The 13,103-nt window shown below is 44.2% G+C and overlaps 1 long non-coding RNA gene across 2 annotated transcripts; it reads left to right on the top strand.

Moving 5' to 3' along the window:
• Positions 1 to 616: 616 nt before the first annotated feature.
• On the top strand, positions 617 to 12,597 carry LOC111092776. Of its 2 annotated transcripts, none has more exons than XR_005379887.1 (3): positions 617 to 888; positions 9,315 to 9,401; positions 10,543 to 12,597. It is a non-coding gene; the product is annotated as an uncharacterized LOC111092776 (long non-coding RNA). The 2 variants fall into 2 exon arrangements; XR_005379886.1 differs by having other exon boundaries at positions 620 to 888; positions 10,550 to 12,597.
• Positions 12,598 to 13,103: the final 506 nt, after the last annotated feature.

Raw genomic sequence — 13,103 nt, 5'->3', positions numbered from 1 at the left:
TCACTTTCTTTGAAAAAGGCTTTGGAGGGTTTGGTAAGTGGTCTAGTGTGTCGCCTCTCCTCCTTTCATTCTTTTGATTCAAATCAGTCTGGACCAGTGGGCTTCAATCCTAACCGTCCCTTAGAATTAGACTGAGAACTTAAACACCACCACCAGCACCAGCAACAAACAGGGACCAGGCCCTATTGCATTTGAATTGAAGGGGGGTGGGTAGGGACCAATCATTAGGGTTGTACGATCCTGATTCTATGACCTGCTGATGAAGAAATGAAACATAATGGGATGGGCTTATAGGAAGAAAGTCTTCAGGGAGTCCGGGTACTTTCTAAAACAGCAAATACCAGAATTTTTAAAAACTACATGAGAATGGAGTAGGGGTAGCAGAGAAAGGTAGTGGACATAGGACTAAGGAACAGTGAAGACTAAGGTAATTAGAATAATAGCTAATATTTGACAGCATATGCAAGACATATATTAGGCAGCTCTGCTTGAAATATATTAACTCACCTATGTCCACTGCAATCTTATGAGGAAAGTATTGTCATCCCCATGTTACAGAAGAATCAGAAGGTTAATGGTCATAGAGGTTAATATGGGATCTGAACTCAGAATCCAGAACTCAGTCTTATCTACCACCCATGGCAACAGCAGCAGCAATGGCAAGCACTTACATAGGCCTTATTGTGTACAAGGCACCACTCTAAGCATTTCACATATATCATCATTATTATTACACTAGCTCTAGTCTATAGGTGAGGCTACCGAAGCACAAGCGGGGAAATGACTCCACCAAGATCGCAGTGTACTCCTCCAGAAGTGGGAAATCGGAACATCCTATGCTGACTTCTCAGAGCACAATGCTTCTGCTCATCTCTTCTTGGAGACAAGGTGTGCGCACTCATGGTTTGCCCACTTTCAAAAAAAATGCCTGACAGTTTCTCAGTGGTACCACATTTATTATTTAAAGGTTAGGCTAGAAGCCTGTCCATGAAGGCAATAGGGAGCCCAAAGGAGACCTCCAGCTAATAGTATCTGTGGAGGCAGAGTCCCCTCATCCCTTCATGGAGGCATTGCTGTAGTAGGAAATTACCAACTTGAACTTCTCTCTATGAGGAGCTGGGCTACATATCCTTCACTGAAAAATATCTTGGGCTCTTGTCTGGCCCCTCTGCTGCTTCTTGGCCCAACCCCATTCCGGATGGAGAGTCCATGTATGCTTGATAGCAACAAGTGGTTCATTCATAGTGTTCATCAAGGCTCCCTAAATAGCACACCATATTTGAGACCAGACCTTTCTCCTTCTTCCCCCTCCATGAATACCTAACATCTGAAACTTCTATCGTAAGAAATACCTAAATCCAGGAAGAAAGCCTAATTTGAAAATGCCCATCCTGTGTCCCACCAGGAGCCTGCTTTCTGTTCATCTGTTAAATGCACCCACTGTTGACTTTTCATCCTGTACTGATGAGTGGACATGCTATCCTTCCCAGGAGTTAGAATAGTTCCCTGATGACTATGGCTTTTGGAGGAAAAATAGGCATTAGCAATGGGAATATCAGGTAACTTAGGTGAGTTAAAAAGTTTGTATTTACTTGCATAGGTAAGAGGGGGCCATTCACAGGTTTTTGAGCAGAAGAGTAACATGGGACCTACTTTTGAAAATCAATCTGGCAGTGATATGTAGAATAAATTAGAGCAGGGAAAGGAACAGTTGGTTGGAACATGGTGTTACAAAGCCAAGGTCTTGGAAATGTTGGCACAGAACATGTGGATTCATCAGCACAAACCATTCTCACTGCTAAAAAGCCGGTCAAAGAGCACAGCTAACTGATGATGGATTTGTATTAGGAGGACAGCACTTAAAATATGTGTCTACCCTGAGCTGCTTTTATCTTCAGATACCATATTAAGAAAAAGCTTCCATACATCTGTCATTACTGAGTTAGTGGCCTCCTTGGTGCATTAAAGCTTCTATTTTCAGACATGAATGTCTGGGGCAAGTAACTCTATTTCAAAGGTATGAGGATGCTATTTCATCTCTCTTTATGTTATGCAGGGTTGGATGCAGGCAGAACTTTCTTCTTTTACCACTCCCCCCGCATGCATTGGCTGTTCTCTCTCTTTGGTGGCTTTATCCATCTCTGACCCTGGTCCAGGGCACTCCATAGATCAGGAGAACCACCCTTCCTCTCTCCGCTCATCAGTCTCCATCATGCCTTCCATCCTCCCAGGTCAACCTAAGCATTCACTAAGGGGGCACATCAGGCTGTACTTTGAGCTCCAACCTGCCACAGTGACAGATAACTTCAGGAGCAAATAGCTTATCCCTGTAAGAGGGGCTTTTCTGATCCATTGGCCGAGTTCTATATGGCTATGATACAAGTTCCATCATCTCTGCTGCCTCTACATAATATTAATCATGCTCAGGGCATTCAAGAGAGATCCAGACCAGGGGCTTGTGAACCTGGGTACCATGCTTCTGCATATTCTTTCATCTGTTCAGCCAGGTAAGGGTAGGAAGACCTCGCTCAAATCCTGCCATGGTAGCTCCTGTGCGTTGGTACAGATAGCAGGATATGTTACAATCAATAGTTTTGGAAATAAGATTTTTTTAATGATACAGAAAAAATTGCTAACTCACCATGCAGGCTGCATTCTCCCTTCCACTGCTCTCCCAGGAGCAACAAATCAGCTTTCAAAATTTTCCTTCTGCCAACCACTAACCTCAAGCAGGGATCTAACTCACCTCTATTCCCTTTACCCCTTTCCTGTCTTTCATCTCTAACTCTGTTTTTCCTTGTATTATATCAAACCACTTATTTTTCCTTTTTTCAAACTTCCTGCCCTCTCCTCACCTCCAAACAAACCAAAACACTCTACTTCTTTTAGTGTATTTCCTATCTCAGTGAATGCCAAGTTCATCTACCCAGGAATCTGACTCAAAATCCTGGAGGTTATTCTAGATGGGTGGGCGGTTCTCAAACTTGATCTACATCAAAATACCTGCAGGATTTGTTAATCGACAGGTTGTCTACTCCAGCCTCAGTGTTTGTGATGCAATTGTTGATTCAGAAGACCTGGGACAGCTGAAGGCCCTCAAATGTGCATTTCTAATGAGTTCTAGGTGATGCCCCTTCGGTTGGCCCAGCTATTACACTTTGAGAACTGGGTTCCAGAAACTTTCTCTTTTCTGCTTCCCCCTTTCCTCCCACCTGACAAATAACTGATTATCTTGAGTTTTGTCTCCAAATTAGCTTATCTCCCCACCCCTACTCACCACCACAGTTCTAGTTCAGGCTTTTGCCATTCTTCCTTGAACTATTACAATCACCTGCTAATTGGACTCTCTACCTCCACTCTTGCCCCTTCCATACCTACTGCTAGTGAAATGATCTATCTAAAACTCAGTTCATGGGGCAGCCCAGGTGGCTCAGTGGTTTAGCTCCGCCTTCAGCCCAGGGTGTGGATCCTGGAGATCGAGTCCCACATCAGGCTCCCTGCATGGAGCCTGCTTCTCCCTCTGCCTGTGTCTCTGCCTCTCTCTCTCTCTCTCTCTCTCTCTCTGTCTCTCATGAATAAATAAATAAAATCTTTTAAAAAAGTAAAAATAAAAAAAATAAAACACAGTTCAGATTCCATTTCTCCCCCTATTAAAATCTACAGTGGCTCCCACATGACCAACAGAACAGTGATTAGCTTCTTCAGCATGGCGCGTGACCTGGTCTCCATTCTCCAACACTCCCTGTAGTTAATGAAGCACTAGAAATTCCAAGCACATGTTCTGTGATTCCCATTTCTCTTAGGTGCTGTCACTTTTTCTAGACCACTCTTCCCATCTATACATCTTGACTCTCAGCTAAGGCTTCAGTTGTTCCCAAACCCTGCTTTTTTTTTTTTTTTAAGATTTTATTTATTCATCCATAAGGGACACACAGAGAGACAGAGACATAGGCAGAGGGAGAAGCAGGCTCCCTGTGGGAAGCCCGATACAGGACTGGATCCCAGGACCCTGGGATCACAACCTGAGCTAGGCAGACGCTCAACCACTGAGCCACCCAGGCATCCCCCAAACCCTTTCTTTAAAACCCCCACAATAACCTCAGTGGCCCCCTGCTGCTTTCCCTAGCAAACCTGTGCACTAATTCCTTAGCACATTTTATTAAATGTTCTTTTAAATGTCCTCTTGTGGCAGAAAATTTATGGAGTTTTGTCTCTAGTTCTTAGGTCAATGAAAGCTTGCTGAACTGAATTCTCTCCCTCCAATTTTTCTCTCCTTCTGCTGGTAGGCCCTGTCCTAGTCTCCTACCCCTACTTCCCTTGATCTGCCTGGAAGAGATCAAAGATCTCAGAAGAGCCAATATGACTGAATTTTTGACCCACCAACCAATGTCTGTGTTGGTCCCTCTATGAAGCCAAGTTTTATTTTCTCATGTATCCTTAACAAAACAACAGCTCGACTTTGCACAGAATCAGCCTTTCTCTTCAAAGAGCTTGGGGAGCTTTACAGCTCTGGCCCTGATACCCTAAGTGGAATCCTATCAGGTGAGGAGAGACCCCAAAAGAGATTAATGTGGCACATGGAAAGGCCAAAATCCAAATCAAATACATTTCTTTTGCTGTGTTCATGAGTCACTGTGGCTGCAAGAATCCAGTTCTGCAGAATTCAGTATTTCTGAGGTTTCACTTTTAAATTTGAATAAAGCCAGACTAGTGTGTGCTGGTTCATGTGCTTCTAACCTCAGAGAAAGTGGGTGGAGATAACAGAAACCAGGCACAATTCCCAATGTCAAATGTTTTGTTTACCCCTGTCCCTCGGGTTTTTTCTGCTTTAGTTTTCTGGGTAAGAAATGACATGCTCCGGAGAAGATGCCCACAACTTCTTAGCTATCTATGTGGTATTAATAGATAACATCCGTGATGCTAAGAATGTAAATGGGTGAAATTGATGAGATTAGCAAAGGCTAATGTAATATCTGGGATTAAATTTCTAGCAGAGGCAAAGTGAATAAATTTGGAGAATTAAACACCTGACAATGTTTCATTGGATCATTTTATGTACTCAATATACACTGCACACATTCTCCTATAAGTATATTGCATATTAAATAGTAGAAAAGGGGATGAGAAATGCTTTAGGTGTACAAAATATTACTATTTTAATTATTATTATTACTATTGCAAACTTGAACATTCTTTATTGGAATCATTCTTTGCTTGGAGAAATTTGCTGAGTTTGGCAATTATCCACGATCATGAATTTCTCTGTCAGGCAGCAGGACCTCTGGAAAGGAAAAGGGTAAGTAATGCAGACAACTGGTTGGAAACGAATCCTCTTTATTATCAGAGCCTTTCTGGTCTAACTGCTGCATCCTTTGCCCGTCAATAGTCTGAGCCACCTATCCCACACTGTCCATTTCTGAGAAGTAGTCACTGTTTCCTTACTAGGTTGTCAGATGTTGGGACACTAAGAGGTGAAGAGACTCAAGGATTCTTGTCAGCAGCAACTGCCTTGATCTATAAGCATCAGACATAAATAAGGAAGGTCTGGGTTCTTTGTCCTAACAACTTGCTGAGGCGTGGTTGTGGCTGCTGCCTTGAAATGCTGATGGAAGCTCAACTTGAGGTGTGACATGGTAGCCTGCTATACCAGTATGGCACAGCCCCTCTAAAGCATTCTCAAGAGAACCATTTGTTGCATCCTGGCGAATATTCTCTACCAACAAGGAGAAGAGAAAATGGTTTTTTAGCAATTTTTTTTTTGGCTCTTTTAGAATTAACCTTTGTTTCATTTTCTAATGATAAGCCTGGAGTCCTGTGACTCTTTTTGTTTGTGATTGTCTCACTTTCTAATTCTAGATTCGCAAATATGAATGAGGAAACGTCCAACCAAGTATTTAGGGCTATCTGGCTAATGAGCCTTGATCCAAATAACGAGGGTCTCTATGGATGTGAATGTTAAAGGGCTTAAACCAGCAGGCATCCAATCCACTGGGCAAGGGTTTCTTAACAGTGAGGTGTAGGTATTTTTACTAATGAATGCATTGCAAATAAAAAGCATTTGGGCTGACCTAGTTGAAATTTGGCAGATGTGACTGTCCCAAACTCAGCAAAGGGATATTAAAAAATAATGAATTTAATAAAGAAGTTTTATTTTAATCTGAAAATTTTTATTAACTTCATTGGTTTTTTAATTTGTTTCCTTTTAAAAGTTAATTCCATTGAGTTGAAAGGCTCAAATTAAGGTTTTGTGTGCATTGGGGCAGATCACTAAATTACAGACACACAGGTCAGGCTACAATTGGGCAGACCTTGGTTGGCCTATAAAATGCATATGAATCAGTGTTGTTGTTGATCATGAAAGGAGGGAGTAGAGGATAAGAACATTTGCTTGGAATAACAGTGACCTCAAAAAGGCCAAGGCTACATAGAACATGGTAGAACATTCAGAGAAGTATCTTTGTCATTTTACTGTTTTACCAGTCCGTAGTCCCTTCTCCTTCCTTTCTGACTCCTGAAACAGGATATATCTCAACAATGATCACATTAACCACAATTTAAGGAGCACTTAGGATTGTGCTCCTCATTTTATATGTATTATATCATTAAAGCCATACAATAATCTTATAGATTTTAGCCCCGTTTTACATATAATAAAATTGAGGCACAGAGATGTTGAGTAACTTGCCCAAGATCACACAGCTAGTAAGCAAAGGAGGCAAGACTTGAATGCAGACAGTCTGACCAAAGAGAAATGAACAAAGTGCCACAGTTTTCCTAGCCCTCTTGCAATTATCTCCTATGGCTGACAGGAAAATGAAGAAATTTGATCCTCCAGGCGAGACCAAATGGTAGAATTGGTCATGTTCCCAGACTCTTGGGGCCTTAAGTAATCTGTCTGCCACTCCATGCTCTAAAAACAAAGGAAATATTTTTATGTGGGTGTGGTAGCCAGCCTCCAACATGGCCCCCAAAGATCCTCACCTCCTGATATTTACATTCCTGTGTAGCCTTTCCCATCAAATGCCAGGGTTGGTCTGTGTGACCAATGGCAAATGGCAGAAGTTATAGCACTTCATTCCCAAGATAGGTTATACAAGAGGGTGGCTTCTGTGTTGGTTGCCCTCTTGTAGGACTTGTGCTCAGATCATGGGTGCTGGGGGAAGCCAGCTGCCATGTGATGAGGACATTCAGGAGACTGGAGTTGCCATAGCTAGCAAGGAACTGAGCTTCCAGCAACCACAGGAGTGAGCTTTGGAGCAGATTCTTGAGCTCCAGTCGAGCCTTGAAAGGATTGGCAGCTTGGCCGACAACTCGATTAGCCAGCATCACCCAGCTGTACCACTCCAGACTCCTGACCCTTAGAAACTCTGTGAGATAATAAATGCTTATTGTTCTGAGCTGCTAATTTCTGGGATCATTTGTTATGCAGCAACAGGTAGCTATAGCATCCTCCCCCACTTATCTGTGGTTTCGCTTTCCATGGCTGTAGTCACCTGCAGTCACTGATCCTGCTATCTTTGTAAGGTCAATAGTAGACTAATGCTATGTCCCAGTGCCTATGTCATTCCCCTCACACAGTCTCATCATGTGGGCTTCGCCTTACCTTGTCATCAGGAGAAGGTGAGTACAGTACAATAGGATACTATGAGAGAGAGACCACATTCACAAAACGCTTATTGCAGAACATTGTTATCATTATTCTATTTTATTATTAGTTATTGTTATTAACTTCTTACTGTGCCTAGTTTATAAATTAAACTCTATCATGGGGACATATGTCTAGGTAGACACATTAATATATATAGGATTCAGTACTATCTGTGGTTTCAGGCATTCACTGGAGGTCCTGGAGTGTATCCCCGTGGATAAAGGGGGGACTGCTGTAATACATAAGTTGTGAGAGAGAAAACCACATTAGCATGCGTGTGCCAGAGGCTAAGATGGGAGAGAGGGGAGGGCAGACCCCAGGAATAAAAGAGATGATCTCCATGATCTGAGCAAGGAAAAAAGCCTTTGATTGCGGAAGTGCAGCTTTGCTGTTCAGAAGTTTTTATTTGTGTGAGTCTGCAATCAAGAATGAAGGTGGGTGGGGAAGCTTCATGCAAATCAGTGTTGATGAGAAAGCACGAGGTAACATGTGCCCTGTGGGAATGGGGTGTAGGTTTCTATGAGAACCCGCTTAGGCACGTGATGAATTTTGCAGGTGCCTCTCTAGTTCCCCTCTGCGAAATGCTCCATTTGGAGGCATGGAGCTCTGCAGGCCACAGGAAGCAGCTACACTGATTGGGGAGGCCTCTGTGTGGCAGCTGGAGAAAGCACCATGGACTTGTCAGCCTTCCACAGTCCCACAATTGGAACTGAGACCCTAGAACATCAGGGAGCAGCCAAAGGGTTTCACATCAAGATCACCCGCACCTTGGACAACAAACACCCTTGCCAGCTTGTGGAGGGCCCTGATCCCAGGTGTATTGGCTTCCTAGGGCTGCCATAACAAAGTACCACAAACTAAGTGGCTTAAGAAAACAAAAAAATGTATTCTCTCACAGTTCTGGAGGCTGGAAGTCCAAAATCAAGGTGTCAGCAGGGCCATGCTCCCTGCCAAAGGCTCTAGGGAAGGATCCTCTTCTAGCTTCTGCTGGTTACTAGCAGTCCTTGGCACTGTTTACCTTGCAGACCATCACCCCCATCTCTGCTTCTGTTTTCACATGGTGTTCTCCCCACATCTATTTCTCCGTGTCTGACGTCTCTGTATATAAGGACACCAGTCATGCAATATTTAGAACCTACCCTGTCTGAACTTAATGACATCTGCAAAAGTCCTATTGCTAAACAAGGTAACATCCACAAATTTTACATAGACATGAATTCGGGGAGGGGAGGATGCTACTTAATCTAGTATGCCAGGTGTGATCCAGTTCTCAAATATTTCTCCTCCTTGCCATTTATTCCAGGCAACTTGGTCTTCAAGTGTGGCAGTCCCGTCTGACCCCTCCACAGACTCAGCTTCCATTTCTTTGACCTCTGCTTAAATGCTCTCCCAAACTCCTGCCCCATCTCTTCTACCAGTCAGAGCAGCAGAGAGGCCAGTTGACATAGCTCTGGGCTGGGATCGAGGAGATGGAGGATCTGGCTTTGGGCACAGGTGCTATAGTATGGTTTTAACTTCCTGGATAATCTCTTTTCCGCCATCTATGTCTGCTATGAGGAGGCCGTATACTGGGGACACATAGTCCCTTGGACTCTAATGCCACTGGTATGTTTGACGACATTGGTGGTGTATCATTCATTATTTGTCTCTTCTTTTCCTTCAACAGATTAATATTATTAACATCAGTATCCTAGCCATCCAGATGCCTCTACCTTAGACCTTCCAGTGTCCCCTCCTGTTTGGCCAGATCCTGGTAAGCACACCCTAGGTTCCCAGAAGAACCATAGCCAGTCATCACCACAGCCTTCCATGTGGTGACACTAAAGCCTCTGGTACTAGCATGCCCCACCCACCCAGCCACCCATGAAAGGCCGTCTCCTCTATGTTGAGGGAGCACGCAACCAGGAACTGTCTCTCTGCTCTTCTAAATCTTGACTCATTAGCCTCCCCTTTCCTCTCTGATCGGCACTGAGCTACAGGCTCCCTCTGCCTCTTTGAGAGTTCCCTGTCATGTTCCGCACCCCACTGCCACCCTCCCCACAAGGCATTGTGTATCTGAGCAGAGCGCTGCTGAAGCTGAGTGGGCTTGATGAAAGCTCATCACCCGGGCCCAGTCACTGAGTGGGGAGCCGGCTGGGGGGCTGCATGGCCTGGCCCAGCTTATGCAGGTAGCCCATGGTGGCCCTGCTGAGAATTACTACACCTTCAGGTCTCTCCCGGCATTCTTCCCCCCAAGAGGAGCAGGGTCTAAACTCAAGCATGTAGTTCCAGGTGGGATGCATCTGGGAAGCAGGGAGTACAGCCTGTTCCCCTGGGAGGCCAGCACCACTTGATTTCTGCCTTTCCTTTTTGGTCTCTGGTGATGATTCTAAGGAAATCTAAGATGGGAAGACAGCATAGCAGCCAAAACCTTGAGTTCCTGTACCTCCTCCCTTCTCATGCTCCTGAAACCCCAGGCCCACTGCCCAGAGCCTGCAAGGGAGAACCCTACCTCTTATTTTGATGAAATGGGAGCTCTAGAAAGGTAGAGACTCAGCTCAAAATCCCTTCTATTATTTTGAAAAATCCTCTGAGACCCAATTTTAGAGCGGCCCTCTTATCCACCCAAAACACTTGTATCTTCTCAGAGGACTAGTGTCACTTTCTGTTCTGGGCACAGCACAGGGCCTGGGAAGCTGACATTCTGTCCACAGTCCACATCAAAGCAGCTTGTCCACGGAGCACAGGCCTGAAGGGCAGAGGCCCGCTTACGGGAGGCATGAGCCAGGCAGTGAGGGACGTGCCTGGCCCCACTCCCCATAGCGCACAGCCTCACAGCCTTCCAGTCAGCCCAAGCTGGAACTGTCAGGCTTTCCTGTAGCAACACAATGAGAGGATTTTACTTATCTTTTGAGGAAAAAGGGGGAAGAAAGAACCACCCTATGAGAAGAAAAATGATGATTGTGTAGGGACTGAGTTGTTTGGCAGAGGAGGAAGCAGAGCTCGGCAGGAGGCAACCAAGACACAGAAATTCATCCTCAGCCTGTGGTGGAAGTTGCGAAGCCTGTCACTGATGGCACGAGCTGCAGGTCTCATCCCCGGAGCCTGGAACTGCTTGGAAACGGTAGTGAGGCAGCCAGAAAAGATGCCGGTAGCTCACCACAAAGACAAAAAAAGGATTTTGCCAGTTGGTGCGGCTGCTGACGAGAGACCTGACACCTTTTACAGCACAGGGAATAATAGGAAGTGGGGCAGAGTCTGCACCTGCCCTTCATGGTGTCAGGGCTCATGGAGGAGACTCCCTAATGACCTGTCTGGACCAGGGGCAGCCACAGGGTAACCTGCTCCCAGGGACAAGCCAGTGTGACTCACCTGGTGTGATGGACTGAGAGGGATCTGTAGACACCACGCATTCCTCTCAGCTTTCTTTCGTCTATAGTCCTTACTGCAGACTCTGCTTATATGGCATGGTATATATTTGACTGGTTCACTTGTCATCTGCCTCCCCACACCGTCCTGGACAATCCATAAGAGCAGGCTTTGGGTGCCTTTTGCGTCAGTGATGGCACATAGGGTGGATACTCAATAAATACATTTGGGATGTACAATTAAATTAATGAATGGGAGATACCTCTAACAGTAAGACAGTAGAAATCACATTTTTGAGCAAAACATAGTTAAGTATTGCATACTCTTTGATCACTTTACTAACTCACTAGTATCTGGTGAGAAAGAAAAGAGCCACCTAAATACAGGGGGGAAAAGCCAGAAATCCAGATCATAACAATGTTTTCCAGGGCTCGAAGACAGTAACCAAATTCAGCTTTTACCCTGAACGTTGAAGAGACCTTTTGCTTCACAGAGCACTGCTTCTAGGAACACAAGGAATTGGGTAGCACCGTCTCTGCTTCCAAGGAGTCATAGCTGGGGACTTTTTTTTTTTTAAGATTTTATTCATTTATTTGAAAGAGAGAGAGCACAAGCAGAGGGAGTAACAGGCAGAGGGAGAGGGAGAATCAGGCTCCCCATTGTGCAGGGAGCCCAAAGCAAGGCTAGACCCCAGAACCCTGGGATCATGACCTGAGCCGAAGTCGGATGCTTAACTGAGCCACCCAGGCGCCCGGGAGTTTCCTTTCTACGTCAAACAAGATAGATACGCTTGATTATCAGCACTAAAATCCAAAGATCCATAGCTGATTGGTTCTAAGACACATTTTTGTTTTCTACTTTATAATATCTGAAATTATGTTGCATTTTACCAACACAGGATCTTACAAACCCAGGAGTGAGAGGGCTAGCAGTGCCCGTGACCTCGTTATCATTCTCCAGGCTCTGGAGAAGTGCTCTTGGCTATGTGTATCATTGCTACTTCATTGGTTATTGGTAATTCTTCATGCACCAACAGTACATTGTGATTTGGCTTTGAAACTAAAGGTTATTGCGTATACACAGAAAGGGGCAGAGGCAGAACAGGGCATACATTTGATAATATTGAAGCAAATGTTTGATATTGGCAGAATGACCACAATTCTTGATTTTCCAGCAAAGCAATACCATGTGCTTTATAAGACATAAGGAAGGAAGATGCCAACGGGAGATGAAGCTTTGTTACATTAGTTCATTGATGTGTGCCCCCAAATCGACATACACAGAACAGGAGGTGCCATTTTCAAATTTTGCAGAAGGGTTTTCACAGCTTAGAAGAAAATCCCAGAAGAAAATCTCTTCAGAAATTCTGTATCCCACTTATCCTGATGGTGTAGAAGCTGTCATTTTGTGGAAAAACATAGATATTGATTACTCTGAGTTGAAAACAATTTTTAAAAGTCAAATTCTCAATGTGTAATGGTTAGGAATTCCCTAACCAAACTATTTGACTTACATTTTTCTTTTTGATGTATGCACCTCAGTAATATTAAAAAAAAATTCTAGGGGTTCCTGGATGGCTCAGGGGTTGAGCATCTGCCTTTGGCTCAGGGCGTGATCCCAGGGTCCTGGGATCCAGTCCTGCATCAGGCTCCCTGCAGGGAGCCTTCTTCTCCCTCTGCCTGTGTCTCAGCCTCTCTCTCTCTCTCTGTCTCTCATGAATAAATAAAACCTTTTTAAAATTTCTAATTATATTTAAATAGGCTAAAAGAGCTCTTTTTAAAAGTATTAAATAAAAATTAAAAGTACTAGTGTGTTGTGTTGGCATTTTTTCCTAGTACATAAAATCACGGTACATCTTACATTTTACGATACACTAGATCTGGTGTAATATGGCATATCATATTTTGGACTCTTATCACTCCCATTTTGTCTGACTTAATCATTCAATAACATTTTAAGAACTTTTTAAAGAAAGACCGCACACGATGGGTGGGGGCAAAGGGTGAGGGAGAGAACCACAAACAGGCTCCACGCTGAGCATGGAGCCCAACAGTAGGCTCTCCATCTCACAGCCCTGAGATCATGACCTGAGCTGAAATCAAGAATA

The sequence above is a fragment of the Canis lupus genome, chromosome 27 (assembly GCF_011100685.1).
Source record: "Canis lupus familiaris isolate Mischka breed German Shepherd chromosome 27, alternate assembly UU_Cfam_GSD_1.0, whole genome shotgun sequence".
Lineage (NCBI taxonomy): Eukaryota > Metazoa > Chordata > Mammalia > Carnivora > Canidae > Canis > Canis lupus.
Note: the sequence above shows the minus strand (reverse complement) of the source record. Positions and strands in the feature narration are given on the sequence as shown.